Source organism: Sminthopsis crassicaudata, chromosome 1 (genome assembly GCF_048593235.1).
Source record: "Sminthopsis crassicaudata isolate SCR6 chromosome 1, ASM4859323v1, whole genome shotgun sequence".
Taxonomy (NCBI): domain Eukaryota; kingdom Metazoa; phylum Chordata; class Mammalia; order Dasyuromorphia; family Dasyuridae; genus Sminthopsis; species Sminthopsis crassicaudata.
This window is the reverse complement of record NC_133617.1, coordinates 392,021,249-392,035,906: the sequence shown is the minus strand read 5'-3', so window position 1 is coordinate 392,035,906 and position 14,658 is coordinate 392,021,249.

Below are 14,658 nucleotides of genomic sequence, written 5' to 3'. Positions count from 1 at the left end.
GGTTTAGCCTGTCTTCTGAGATGCTTTTACTAGGGTGCAGATGCTGCACATGCTACAGCTTCTTGGAACAATATCTGAGAGTTGGGACACTAAAGGTAGATGAGCAGCTCTGAAAAGAGCTCAACCAGAAAAGAACTTCACACTGCAAGTCCTCTCTGATCATGTTCCCCCACATAATGTCTGTATGATATTCATTCCAGAATTCACATAAGTATGGAGATGGAAAACTGAAATTTAAAGTTGCAGAACTATAAAGAGTTTTCTTCAGAACTCAAGATTTTAGAGGTTTCTCTTCAGGATCTTTTGCTTATAAGATCTATTGAATAAAAACAGAGTACAAACAACATAAATTAAGGTTAATTTCAGAAAGAAAGCACTAAAGTTAAGAATTGAGAAAAGCTGCTTATAAAAGATAGGATTTTATTTGATATCTTTAGGGGAGCCAGGAGATAGAAATGAGGCAGGAGAGAGTTCCATGAATGAGGAATAGCCAGAGAAAATAGGGGATGTTGAATAACAAAGATCACTAGATCACAGAGTACATAAAGGGAAGGAAAATATAAGAAAACAAGATAAGAAGGGGTCACATTGTGAAGGGCTTTAACAGGCAAAAGGAGAATTTTATATTTGATCTTAGAAGTAATATAATCAGAAATAGAAGCAATGAGCTTGAAGACATGCAGAATTTACAAAACATTATGTCTCAAGAGAGTTTGTTCCATTTTTGGATGACTTCAGATAATAAAATTTCTTCCTTGTAGGAGAGGATAGATTCTCTCTAATTTCTCATCACTAGTTCTAGTTTTGTCCCTCTACAATTATACAAATTGTATACATGGTTTTGTAGAAAGAAAATAGGATTTTTATTGTTCTTTTCTTTTCTTTTCTTTTCTTTTCTTTTCTTTTCTTTTCTTTTCTTTTCTTTTCTTTTCTTTTCTTTTCTTTTCTTTTCTTTTCGGTTTTGTTTAACTCTTCATGATCCCATTTGGGGATTCTCGGCAAAGATATTGTAGTCATTTCCCATTTCTTTCTCCAGCACCTCATTTTGCAGATGAGGAAATTGAGGCAAACAGTGTTAATTGATTTTCCCAGGATCACACAGTAGTAGGGATCTGCGGTTAGTTTTGAACTCAGGAAGATTAGTCCTCCTGACTCTAGGCCCACTGTTCCATCCACTGCACCACCTAGCTTTCGTTACTGGATTAATAACCATTTATTAAGCATTGACTGGGCAATGCTGTGCTAAGGCAGTGGTTATGTGATAAAATCAAGATTGGCACCTGAACTTTAGTTTATAGCCTAATGGGAGAGACAACATGTAAAAAAGAGGTGTATTCAAGATACATATGGAGTAAATGCAAAGTAAGTTTTGATGGGGAAAGTCTGCAGAAGGCCAGAAAAGGAACTTGGTCCTTTGGGTTAGTACCTAGCACCTATCTCTATATCTATTCTCTTTCTCTCTCTCTCTCTCTCTCTCTCTCTCTCTCTCTCTCTCTCTCTCTCTCTCTCTTCTATCTATCTATCTATCTATCTATCTACAAACACACACATGCACAATAGATATGTGCATATATTTACATGCATGTATATGTATGTGTTACATACATATAATTGTGCATGGGTGCTTGTGTGTATGTGTAATCGTAGTTCTAGAGCTCGAAAAGATCCTAGAGGTCTTCTAGTCCAATTCCTTAATTTTATGGATAAAGAAAATACATTGCTCTATGTAGTTTTTCTAGAATTGTCTTTCTAAAGCAACTTTTTGAGATATAGTATAATATATATATACATATACATATATATATACATACATATATATATACATATATATATACATATATATATGCATACACCCACACATACATATTGTGCATTTCACTCTCACCTCCTATGCCTGGGTTTTATTATACCCTAAAGGTCAGAACTAGAAGCTATGGGGCAGAAGTTATCAAAAAAAAAAAGTTAATTTAGGCTTAATATCAGGAAAATTTTCTATTAATTTTTTTCTCAATAACAGGTAAAAACAATTATAACATTTGTTTTTTTTTTTTTTAAATTTTCAGTTCCAAATTCTCTTTCCCTGATCCTGTTCTCCCTCCTTGACAAGGCAAGCAATTTGATATAGATCATACATGTATAATAATGTAAAATATATTTCCAGATAAGAAAAATCTTTCAAACAGAGCTACTTTTGAGCAGAATGGGATGATTCCAAAGAGGGAGACTTTTCCCTCTTTGGAAGTCTTTAAGTGGAACTTAGATGAACAGTTGTCAGATAACCTGGCATACTGCATGTGCTTAATAAATGTTGATTGATCTTATAGTGGGGATTCTTTTGCTATATGGGATGGACTAGATGACAATTGAGGTCACTTCTTACTCTAAGATTCCATGATTCTCAGTAGAAAAGGGATAGGGTAGCACAGGAAAGTTAATTTTCAATTAGGGGGCATAAGGCTTGGACAAGTGCATAAATCAAGATTGGTACCTGAGACTATGGGTCATGGGTGATAAAAGCCTGTATATTGAGTCAGAGAGGAAGTTGAGCCAAGGCAAATTAAATATAATCATGTTTGAAACCTATTAAAATAAGATCTGATGTTGGCATCTGTAGTTCAACTGTCTAACTTTACAAAGAGTTACTTGAATCATATGTGCTCTGGGATATTCATGTGTCTATGCTTGGCTCTGCCTTCCAGTTTCCTTCTGACATCTTTTCCCGATGAGGCTGCTGCCATTGTCCTATAAAGCTATGCTAGATCATAAATAGGATTGGGCAAGTTTTAGGTCTCACTGAATTATAGTTAATATTTGTATCACCAGTTCTTTCTTGGAATTGATCCAAAATGGTGCTGATATTCCTTTACAAATGATTTTACTTTTCACTATTTTCCAAACTTCCCTTATGGGTGAACTTCAATCCAGGGTATCCAATCACTAGAGTCCTTTTGTTTAGAGATCCCTGTCTAGGATCCTTAATTTACATTTCCTTCTTGTTCTGATGTTGAAGCTTTCATCTTAATGCCCAGTTATATTACCTATTTCCTTCTTATTCTCCACACCCCTGCTTTGAGACACAGCCAACCACAGATGAATTTGTAAGGGCTTTTTCTTTTCCTTCCTTCCTTCCTTCCTTCCTTCCTTCCTTCCTTCCTTCCTTCCTTCCTTCCTTCCTTCCTTCCTTCCTTCCTTCCTTCCTTCCTTCCTTCCTTCCTTCCTTCCTTCCTTCCTTCCTTCCTTCCTTCCTTCCTTCCTTCCTTCCTTCCTTCCTTCCTTCCTTCCTTCCTTCCTTCTTTCTAAAAGGACAAAGGATTATGTAAATCCAGAAATAATATATAAAGGAATGATAATTAAAAGCTGAAGGAAAATCTTTTTTTAGATCTCGATTAGGATGCACTTGACTTCTTACTATTTTACTTAGCTTCTGTTTTATAAGTATTAATAGAAGGGACCTTAGGGATCATTTACTCCAAATATGTTATTGTAAAGAAGAAGCAGCTGAAGTGTAGAGAAGTAGAGTCAGTCAGCTAGTCAAATGGTAAGCATTAAATGCCTCCTATGTGCTTGCAATCATGCTAATTATAGGGGAATTAAATAAAGGCCAAAAAAAGGGAAAGTGACTTACATGAGGTCATATACCTACTCAGTGGAAGAGCTGAGATTTGAATCCAGGTCTTTCCATTCCCTATCCAGTGCTCTTTCAGAAATATGCTGGTAAATGTTTAATAAGTGGTTCTCCAGTGGGAAAAAAGTATGCATGAAACACTTTTAAATTTAGTATATGGCCAGGTGGAGCAGTGGATAGAACACTGGGCTGGGAGTCAGGAAGATCAGGTTTCAAATCTGTTCTTGGAAGCTGACTAGGTGTGTAACTCTAGATAAATCACTTGACCCTGTTTGGCTCAGTTTCCTCATCTGTAAAATGGGCTAGAAAAGGAAATGGCAAAACACTCCTGTAACTTGCCAAGAAAACCCCTATGGAGCCACAAAGAATTGGACACAACTGAAACCATTGAACAATAATGCATTATTAACATTTCCCCACCATTTTTAAAAATAAGAAAACAATAAGCTACTCACAATACTCATACTGAAAATTTAATGATCAGCTCTTGACAGCCACTTTGAACTAGCTCAAGCACACCTCAGACTAAAATAGACCCTCAGGTCTAGCTTGGTTCATCATAGTTCTCTCTGGGCTTGCTATATCCAAGAATATGGAAATTCCAGATATAAATGAGTATTCTTTTCACCAGAACCCCTAGACCACCCCACCAATTTAGGATTAACTAGCCAGTGTACTGTTTGGACTGAAGAGAGTGTTCCATTCTAGAGCCATAGGCTCGCTTTCTCAGGTAATCAGGAAGCTTAAGGCAGCATGTTCCAGTAGAAAGAGGGCAGTCAATAAAACTTGGCTTCAGATTCAACCTAAAATATTCACTAGATATGTGAAGCTGGACAAATTCTGCCATGAATTTGCCAGTAAGGAGCTATCCAGTGTCCTGAAGTCCTTCCATTATTTGAGTTCTATATTTCACAAATGCTATTGTAGCAGATAGGCGTCTTTCTGGTCTTCCTTTGCTCTTCTTGCAATGACTGATTCACCTTCTTTTTGCAACAAAAAGCCCTTGATAAGATCTTTGACACCACCCCTTAATTCTTCTCCTACCCAATACAGACTAGGGCCCTAACCAGGGGAAATGTTTTATACATTTCATTTTAACACAAAAATCACAGAGAATACCATCACTTTATTCCATTCTCTTAACTCCTAGATCATAACTTTGTTGCTTTGGGGAAAATATAGTGATATTTACATCTTTTTTGGGGGAATAATGTGAGGTGCTTTTGTTTTACCTAGGAAATTTGAGTAGATTTGGTCCCCAGTGTAAATAAGTGCACTTTAAAAGACAGGCAAGAATTAGAAGAACATATCGGATTGTTTGTCCAGCAGGACTGCTTCCAAAGAAACAGATGGTTTGCCATATGCAGACAATTGTAGACAGAATTTTATTTTAAAAAATCAATATTTTTGGCTTGATAATTTCTGTTGAAGCTGAACTACTACGAAATAATCCATTGTTACCTTCTCTCCTGGTAGAGCTGTCAGTCTATCCCATGCACTGTGATCAGAAAAATCTTCTCTGAACACCTCTCTCATTATAATCTTCCCCAGCTCAAATAGCTTCTTATGTTCTAATGTGATGAGTCCTAAATTCTGTACCTGACTTTCCATATTCATACACAATCATTTGATAATCTCTGAATGTTACTTCCCAGGATTCCACAATATGCTTCCCCACCTTCTTTTGGCCAGGAAAGGCTTTCCTGTCTCATACCAATCAAGTTAATGCTCAGCTCTATACTTTGTTAATGATAATCTATATATTAGTTACACTCTTTCCTTCCTGCCTCTTTGTTTTTCTTTTCCAAAGTCATAAAAATCACCCCATCATCTGGTCTTAATTTATATAATTTTCTTTCATATTTTGACAGGAATTTGCCATCTGTCAAGGAATAATGATGTTTTATTCTTTCACTGTTTTATACATAAAAATCCTATTTCCTCTTAGACTGTGAATTCCTTGAAGATAGAGCCCAAATCTATTACATTTCTCTTTCATAGGCTGGACACTTACTGATTACAGACCTAATGCTTCTCCTGTCTTTTCCATATTGTGAACACTCCAAGGGTAGCATTCTCTATTCTCTTTCCCCTATTCCCTTCCATGCCCTCATTTGCTAAGCACTAAGTTGAGTACACAGTAAATACTAAATTTTTATAGACTGAACAATTGTGCCTAGTAAATCTTTGGCCAAAGTAAGGTAACAAGAAGGGTGATCAAATTGTGTTCATTTATTCTTGAGATATTTTTAAAAACATAGTATTAGTAGATGAACTGAATAAAACTGGAGGACTCATGATCTATGCTTCTATGATTCTGTGCCTGTGCTATGAAGTTCATTTGTTCTTGTCAACTGTGTAATAATTGATCCTACTAAAAATGGAAGTTCAGATTTTCATGTATGGCTCTAGCCACAAGGTCTTTTTTGTTCTTTCTGTCAACTGAAATTACATTTAGGATGTAAGAGAGAAATAAGTAAGGGGAACTTCATCACCTACCACATGCATCTTCCAGTCAGTCCTGTACACAGTGGTTGAATTAATATTCCTAAAGCAAAGGTATGGTAAGAGCAATGGTATTCTAAATTCTTATCACACACAATAGTATATTTTTTTTCCTGAAAAGGTACTAAAATCTTCCTTGGGGATTAATTGGCCCAGGAGGTAGGGTCCAAATCAGTAAAGTAGCTTCCTGATGGTCTAAATTCAAACAGTCATCAAACTGAAGAGTTAGGAGGTTCTTTCTCAGGTTTATTTCAGGCAGGTAAGCTGTATCTAACTGAATTAATTCAGTATTCCTGCTGTGCATCCTTTCTATGCTATGAGTCAGTAAACCTTAAAAAAGATTTTAGAGAATCTATGAATGTCTCATTCCAATTTTGTATCTGAAGGAACAGATAGACATAAATTAGACTGGACTATCACAATAGTTATAACTATGTCATTTGCTTCTTTAAGAGGCTCTAGTGGCTCCCTATGGCCTCTATCATAAACACCAATCCTGTGGTGGGATGTTTAAAGCCCTTCACACTAGCCTCCATTTGAGTTCCATTCTAGGCTTACTATACATTGACTCCCTTTTGTGAACTTTTTGTTATAACTAAATTGGCCTCTTTGTTGTTTTCTGTATGTGACATTCTATTTATTATCTCTGAACTATGCAATGATTGTTACCTGGAATGAACTATCTTCTTACCTTTATTTCTTAAAAACTTTAGTTTCCTTCAAAGTTTAGCTCAAGGGCCTTTATGTTCAAGAAGCCTTTCCTGATCTTTATCCACAGCACCACTGCCTTCCAATTCACACAACTCTCCTCCATATTACTTTCTATGTATATTCGCATATTCTTAACTATATACAACTGCTTTTTTCCCAATAGAATATAAACTTTCTCAAGGGAGGGATTGTTTTTCTATTTGTTTTTGTTTCCCCAGGCCAAGATTAGTGTCTATAACATAATGGGATCATTTCTCCCCTTTAAGTCTTGGTCCCTCCTTATCTTGCTCAAACTGGAATTTTAGTGGCTTCTCACAGACCCCATCTTATTATTGATTAGGATGGAAGTTTTGACCTACTTCTTTTTCAAAGTGAACCAATTTTGTTATTCCTTAGCCAGCCTTTTGGCTTCCTCCAGACCAGCAGCTCAGACTGTATTAGTGCTAGATATTTTGTAAACACCCAATCAATGTTAGTCCTACCTACTACATCTCAGAACTTCATATCTCAAGAGAAGGAATCCACAGACCTCAACCTTGACATTAGCAGAAACTGTAAGTATGTGTCATCATGCCTAGCTATAATAGGATCTTAATAAATGGTTGTTACATGACTGAATAGCTTATGAGCTGAATGAATAAATTGGTTTTTGCCCCATTATTTCTAGAATCTCAGAATCTCAGCATCTCAAAACTGAAAGGATCCTTCAACTCATCTAATACAGGAGTTCTTGACCTTTTTATATTTATGACCCCTATTGAATTCTAGTCAATTTCATAGACCTCTTCATAGAATAATATTTTTAAATGCATAAAATAAAACACACAAGATTCCAAAGGAAAGCAAGTATATTAAAAACAAAATTTCAGGCCCCAGGTTATGATCTTTTTAAACATTCTCATCTCATGCATGATTCCTCTTTGACATCTAGAAGAAGCAGACATCCAGTTTCTGTTAGTCTTCCATCATTTTGGGGGACCTGCAGCTTTTATAATGTAAGATATGATAGCTTCTTGTGGTGGGGAACACATCTTTTACTAGAAAAAAAATTTTTATTGCAAGGACGTTATTTGTGTCCTGTGGTAATATATCTCCTCTAAGAACAATAATTCTCTTTCCCCAATTCTGTACTGGTATTTGCCCCTAACCAAGGGCAAGGATCGATCAGAGTCCATCCTTGGGAAGATGTTTAGATTTAGCTTCTGTTATCTTAATTTACATCCCTGCTTCTACTTAGCCCACCTTTAGCAGCCCCTTCTGGAAGAGATCCAATGCTGTAACTGGCTCAGTTCCCTCTTTTCTTTTTTCTTTTCTGTTTTTCTTTTCTCACTCACATCCAAACCATGTTCTTTCAGTCTCCTTGGGGTTCTATTCTTGACAAAATAACTCAAAATAAGATGTTAATCATAGATAATCAGTACTTCTGGCCTCTTTGTTCCTTGTACAATATACTCCATCTCCTGACTCCATTCATTTTTCAACAACTGTTCCCTAGGCCAGTCCTTTCTTAACTTCACCTCCTGTTTTCCCTGGCTTCCTTTGAATCTCAGTTCAAATCCCAGCTTCTATAAGAATTCTTTTCAGATTCTCCTTAACATTAGAGGCCTTCCCTCCATTGATTATCTCCAATTTATTCTGTATTATAGCCTATTCATATCTAGTTGTGTGCAAGTTTTTTTGCTATAATTTAGATTGTGAACTCCTTAAAAATCAGAGATTATCTTGCATATTTTTATTCCTCTAACACATCCCAGTGCCTAGAACATAGTAGATATTTAGTAAGTGTTTATAGAATGAGATAACAAATTAATGTCTTTCTCTTTCAAAAAGAATTGCCATAGGGGGTCTTAGAGACCATTTAGGCCAACTTCTCTTAGGATACAGGTAAAAAATGAACTCTATAGAGACAAAATATGATCATATAGCTTATGAATGGCAAATTTGGGACTAGAATTCAGGTCTACTAAGTACCATTCAAAATTTCTTAATACCACCTTGGACACTTAAAAAAATCCAAATGTAGTCCTTAACTGAAAAGAAAAACTGAAACTGTTAACTATACTTTTAAGTATCTTGAGTGGGCTGGGCAAGGCCTAGGGTTGGGCAGGAGGAAGAGACAGAACTTATCCTTGACCCCTACCCAAACACTACATGGGGCAGCAGTGGCACTCATCCATCATAAAGACAAGGCCAGGCTTATATTTGGGAAATAGCTCCCTTTGAAAGGGGCACTTTTTTTGTGATTTCCAGGGAAGTCTGGAATCCCCACAAATTGATGCTTGGGCACTAGCTGGGACTGGGGCAGCAGCACGAGTGATTTTTGTGCTTCATTGCTACATGGGCTGCTCTTTCAAAGTCCCAGTTATTTGAGAGACTGAGTATTAAAAGCATCATTTGCCTCCTTATTTCCATGGCTGATTTCCAACTGGAGTGCTCCCAGGAGTCTGCAAACGTTTTATGAACCTACCTCTTTCCTGAGTGCTATTGACTGACTTTATTGGCAGCTGCATACTAATGATTCAAATAAAGACTTCTATCCCAAACTCATTCTTTGGAAAGTGATGAGGAAGGGGGGCGCACACATACTGTGAAAGGTTGGGCTGTACTAATAAAAGTAATTCTTATGAATAGTTCTGGTACAAGGAATTGGGACAAGTGGGTTTTCTATAGTTCTAGAAATGGTAGAGCAGAAGGGCTGGAAGAAATTTTAAAATCATTTAGTTCAGTAGTTCCGTTTGCATTTTATTTTTAATTTGTGGAATAAAACAATCATTTCTATGATATATTAAAATAAAAGATGTTTATTATGTATAACTTGTTATTTTTTCAAATACACAATAATATTATCACTTAAATTTTTTGTCACTTTCTTCTCCTCTACTTCCCCTCAGAAAATTAGGTACCAATTAGATACAAATATATATATATATATATATATACATATATATATATATATATATATATATATATATATATATATATATATGTATATATATATATACAGTAAAGTTATTTTATAATATTTTTATTTATAAATTCTTTCTCCGAATGTAGATAACATCATTCTTCATATGTCTTTTATGATTAATTTGGGTATTTATAATAGACAAAATGACATTCACTCAAAGTCATTCTCAAAACAATCTTGCTGTTACTGTATACAATGTTCTTTTGGTTTGGCTTGTTTTTTTCTTCATTATTTCATTCAAGTCTATCCTTGTTTTTCTAAAACCATTGAGTTCATCATTTCTTATAGCACAATAGTATTTCATCACAATCATAAACTAGAATAGTCTACCATTACCTAATTGATGGAACCTGCAATTTCCAATTATTTGCCACCACAAAGAGAGCTTCAATAAATATTTTAGAACAAAAAGGGTTTTTTTTCCTTTTCCCCTAATCATCTGTGGAAATAGACCAAGTAGTCAAAGGTTATAGGTAGTTTAATAACCCTTATTTTTGCTCTCCAAAATGGTTGGATCAGTTTACAATTCTACTAACAATGAATTAGTGTCTCATTTTCCCCCATCTTTTCCAACATCCCCAATATCTACTTTCCCCTTCAATCATTTTAACTAAAATTAACCTGAGATCTAGTCCTTGAATATATTTGAATTTACATGTGGCTAGTATGAGACAAGTGTGTTTTGCGGCATAAGAAGTGCTTGCCCTCTTCAAAGGAATCCCCTTTACCACCAAGAGATCCATAACACAAAAAAGTTAAGCACCTTAGCAGACTAATCTTAGAATATATGGCATGAAGGCATGAAGCACTTACAGGCAATCAATGGTCTTAGGGAGAAACCTGACATTTTCTGTTAGACAGTGGGGAATGTAAAAGAATCTTAGAAAAGAGTCTCTCCCCTTAAATCAACTGATGCTGAGTGAAATGAGCAGAACCAGAAGATCACTGTATACTTCAACCATGATACTGTATGAGGATGTATTCTGATGGAAGTGGAAATCTTCAACATAAAGAAGATCCAACTCACTTCCAGTTGATCAATGATGGACAGAGGTAGATACACCCAGAGAAGAAACACTGGGAGGGGAATGTAAATTGTTAGCACTAATATCTGTCTGCCCAGGTTGCATATACCTTCGGATTCTAATGTTTATTGTGCAACAAGAAAATGATATTCACACACATGTATTGTACTTAGACTATATTGTAACACATGTAAAATGTATGGTATTGCCTGTCGTCGGGGGGAGGGAATAAGGGAGGGGGGGTAATTTGGAAAAATGAATACAAGGGATAATATTATAAAATATATATATATATATATATATATAATAAAAAAAAATTAAAAAAAAATAATTAAAAAAAAAAAAAGAGTCTCTCCCTTCAAATCCCAGGGGAAAAAATTAACTATGAAATTAGTTTGTGCAAGGGAAGTTTGAGAGGTAGTGTGATAGAAAGGAAAAGACTGTCAGAGTCAAAGTGGGGAGGGCTAGATTCTACACATGGTTCTGCTACAAACTTGCTCTGTGACAATAGCGTGTTCTCAATATTCATGTGTGTACTAGTACATCATTGGCTAGTATGATAAGGATTGCCCTGAGCAGAGCCCTCCAACCTTATGCTTTGAAGTCATCAGTCAGAGGAGACATGCCAGGAAATGCTCAGAAGAGATTTGGATGCTCATCCAAACACATAATCCCCTCCATTGACTAATGGACCCATGACAGCTCAGGGGACAGAAGAGATTAATGTGTAGCCAGAAGAGACAAGTGTCTGTACAATGTGCTTTGAGAAGCAGGTGCTGGGCTCCCTGCCCAGAGACAGCCTCTTAACCTCTTGTGCTTGTTATCTGGGTCTGAGCTTTGTAGAAATAGTCAGTCACCACAGGTCCCAACAGAAAGAGTATTAGAACAAGATTCCAAAGCCCCAGGATTTACTCCTAATAATGTAAATGTACTGGTTCAAAAGTCAGAAGACATGAATGTAAGCTTGGTTTTACTGCTTATTACCTATGTGAAATTAGTCAAGCCATTTATTATTGGGATAGTGGTTTCTTTTTTGGTCAAACAAGAGAATTAGACTGAATTATCCTCCTATAACATCCTATAATAATTTATAAGTCATAATTTGTAGTGGTGAACGGTAGTTTGGGCAGAATTGAGGTAAGCTATGCTATGTTCCTATAACTAGCTGTTATTGGGTGTATAGTCTTTGGAAAATCATATCATTTCTGAGAATCTCAGTATTCTTAGCTGAAGAATAGTTATAATATATATTTATATTACACACTTTACAGAGATATTGAGACCTTAACTTTATAAACTATAAAGCTTTGTGGAAATGGAAGCTGTTTTTATTAATGTTATCAGCTGGTGGCACAGAGTACATATAGAAGCTGAGACCTAGAATTAGGGAGATGAGTTCAAATTCAATATCAGATAATTGATAGCTATGTGATCCCAGGTAAGTGCCTTTAGCTCTATCTGCCTCAGTTTCCTTTTTTATAAAACAGACAATAATAGTATTTACCTCTAAAGCTTCTATGTTGTAAGGATCAAATAAGATAATATCTGTAAAGAGCTTTGTAAACATTTAAGTGCTTGGTAAATGTTAGCTATTATGATCATATCTGTCTTTCAGAGACTGCTATGATAATGGAGATGCTCCTTAGAGAGGGAAGTATTTTTCAGGTCTGTTACAACTTATTAAGCAAGTGAGGCAGCACAAGGTAATGGATGGAGAGCTGGCTTCAGAGCCAGGAAGTCCTAGATTCATGTCCTTCCTTTAACAGATACTAGTTATATCACCCTAGGCAGATCATTTAATGTCTCATTGCTTTAAGCAACTCTGCAGAATAGGCACAACCTAAGCTTGGAGGGGATATTTCCTTATTGGGGGCATCTACGTGGTACAATGGATACTCAACCTGTAGTCACAGATTTCTGAGTTCAAATCTGAATTCAAGACATTAATTATTTGTATCTAGACAAGTCATTTAATCCTGATTATCTCAGTTTTCTAATCTGTAAAATGAGCTAGGGAAGCTGAAAAATAGGAAATCACTTAAAGGTCTGTAATTTGTGTCTTAGGAACATTCTGACAACTTGTGAGGGATATTCTGAGAAAAAGAGAAAGTAGAAAATGGAAAAAAAATTGGAGGCTATTATAATAATCTTAGAGTTGATAAGGACTTGAAAAAGAACAGTGGTCAAATGAGTAGAAGAAGGAAATGGAAGTGAGAGATATTGTAGAAGTAGAAATGACAAGACTTGGCATCTGACATTGTATATGGATAAAATAATGGAAGAGTTAAGGATAATTCCAACGTTATGAAAGCAGATGACTGGGAAGATACTGATGCCCCCAACAGGTAAAAGAAAGTTTGGAGGGGGAACCAATTTAGTGGGGAAGATATTATATTTCTCTTTTGGACTTGTATTTGAAATCACCACAAAACATTCAGGACATGGCCAATGAGCAATTGTTGATGTGGGAGTGTAGTTCAGATGAAGGGTTAGGGCTGGACATCTAGCTATTAAAGCTTGAAGGTACACTAAGACTTTTGGGATAGCATATATAGATTTGGTAGTCTGCATAGAGATGAAAAATAGACCTACATATATTGATGAGATCATCAAAGGAGTGTGTAGCAAAAGAAAAGGTATCCAAGTAGAAGCTGAGTAATCACTTTATGAGATTTGGAGGAATGATTATTTTTAATCAATTATAAGTTAGATTACATGACTTTTGAGTCTCTTTAAAATAAAAGATTTCATAGAATCCTAAACATTTAAAGGAGGAAAGATCAGTCAAGTCTGACTGTCTTTGTTTTTCCTTCTTCAAGCTGACCTTTATTACCTTGGTGTCTTCTGGTCACATCTTTGCCATGAGGTTGGCCAGACCTATTTGGGGAGGAACTGGAGCTGCCAGTGCCAAGGTATTTTACTGTATATGACAAGAACAGGGACTGAAAGGCCTGTCAGTGAGCATAAGCAACACCCTCATTTCCAACTACTGGCTCTAAAAATATCCTGCTCCCAATAGTCTAAGGAAGCCTCACCAGGCTTCCTATTAATTGCAATGTAAGTAATTACAGTGTCATTGAGATAAAGGTCTCTGACAGAGGAATAAGCAGTGAAAGCTGATGAATTCTTAGGAATCAAAGCACCTATTTATTATTCTTCACTTTTTCTTCCTTGTACCAATCATCTTATTAATGTAATGTATTTCTGGAGTCACTAGGATGCAAAAACAATAGCCTGGTGTATATTCCATAATAATAACTACATTAAATCAAAATGACCTAATGAAAAGTAAGAGATGCTGTAAGAAGCTCTGGGACCATTACAGTCTATGGAGATTAGTGTGGTCCTGAAGGAAACATGGACTTAGTTATCATGGATTAATTAGTCAACAAATGATTAAGTATTTATTAAATGCCTACTATTTGCCAGACATTGTACTAGGCACTGGTGATTCAAAGACAAAGAATGAAATGATCTCTACTCAATGTGTGGGCTCGTGTTCTAATGTAAAAGGCAACAAAAAGAAATATACTTACATACATCATAAATCTAAAGTGAGTAAATACAAAATGTATTATAGACAAAGACAATATCCATCTCAGCCATGGTGAGTCTTTTACTAGGGTAATAATAACTGTGAGCCTCCCATGGCCCAGAGCAGACTCCTAAGGCCCTAGCAATAGAATGCTGTGCTTTAAACAGTGGAAATGGTTTGAATGAGACTAGCCATGCTTTTTCTCTTTCTTGTTATGTTTCATTGGGTGTAGCAAAGATGATCAAACCAGAGAGAAAGTATTATTTGCATAACTACATTTAGTTTACCA